The sequence below is a fragment of the Penaeus japonicus genome, unplaced genomic scaffold (genome assembly GCF_977035675.1).
Source record: "Penaeus japonicus unplaced genomic scaffold, GWHDUDI00000001_assembly GWHDUDI00000028, whole genome shotgun sequence".
Lineage (NCBI taxonomy): Eukaryota > Metazoa > Arthropoda > Malacostraca > Decapoda > Penaeidae > Penaeus > Penaeus japonicus.
Window position 1 is genome coordinate 29,977,145 of NW_028234430.1, and position 1,589 is coordinate 29,978,733.

The window sequence follows — 1,589 nt, forward strand, 5'->3', positions numbered from 1 at the left end:
TATTATCATACGCATTATCATTATTATCATCTTTATTATACCCATTATCCTTATTATTATCTGCATCATATCCACTTTCATTATTATCATCATTATCATCCTTATAAGCAATCAGTGTCTTATACAGAATTGCTCACATCTCACACACAGCAATATTCAATCAATATTTTTGTCACTAACAATTATACAAACAAGGTGCATTCACTTTGTCACGTCCTGTTCCCTTCATTCTCATGACAATAAAAAAAAAAAAAAAAAAAAAAATCACTGATTCTCATACGAAAATCCTTCGAGACGGCCTTCACACACAAAAAAAAAATCCCATTTCCATTACGAGAGTGAGATGCTGAAATAAAGGAAGAGAGAAGGAAGAAAAAGAGTGAGAGAGTGAGAAATAGAAAGAGAGAGAGACAGAAAGAGAGAGTGAAAAATAGAGAGAGAGAGAGAAAGAGAGAGTGAAAAATAGAGAGGGAGAGAGATAGAGAAATAGAGAGAGAGAGAGAGAGAGATACAAAGAGAGAGAGAGAGAGAGAGAGAGAGAGAGAGAGAGAGAGAGAGAGAGAGAGAAAGAGAGAGAGAGAGAGAGAGAAAGAGAGAAAGAGAGAGAGAGTATGCCCTCTCTGGACCGCTCACCCCCCTTCCCCTCCCAACCTTCACACCTCGCCTTTACCAACACCTTACTTGGTCACACCTTCCCTTCCTTGCAATTGAACATATCTACATAGAACAACACAAGATAACCCAGAACAGCCACATATCAGCATCAGGAAAATCAGGAAATCCAAGTATCTCCTTTTTCTCGAAATAAAATAATGCCTTGTGCCTGATTACGACAAGTGACGCCTGGGAGCCCCATGAAGATGATGTATTTTACCCTTCATTATCTATCAAATCGAATCGAAAAGTGTAATAGAATGTCCCCCCCAACCCCTCCTCTTTCCGATTTGTGAGTGATGTTCTGACTTTCCAGCATCTATCATTATCATTCGTGATGTAAAAATTGATCTTCATGGCACCTTTGTACTAATGTTTTCTAATGCCAGCTTCGTCTTAATGTCACGGTGGCACTATTCATGGCACCTTCGGCTTAATTCCCTGTCTCTCAAGACATCGGTGGCACTATTCATGGCACCTCCGTCTTAATGCCCTGTCTCTCAAGGCCTCTGTGACACTATTCATGGTACCTTTGTCTTAATGCCCTGTCTCTCAAGGCCTCTGTGGCACTATTTATGACACCTTCGTATTAATGTCCTGTCTCTCAAGATCTCTGTGGCACTATTCATGGCACCTTCGTCTTAATGCCCTATCTCTAAAGACCTCTGTGGCACTATTCATGACACCTTCGTCTTAATGCCCTGTCTCTCAAGGCCTCTGTGGCACTATTCATGGCACCTTCGTCTTAATGCCCTGTCTCTAGAGACATCGGTGGCACTATTCATGGCACCTTCGTCTTAATGCCCTGTCTCTCAAGACATCAGTGGCACTATTCATGGCACCTTCGTCTTAATGTCCTGTCTCTCAAAACATCGGTGGCACAATTAATGGCACCTTCGTCTTAATGCCCTATCTCTCAAGACCTCTGTGGCACT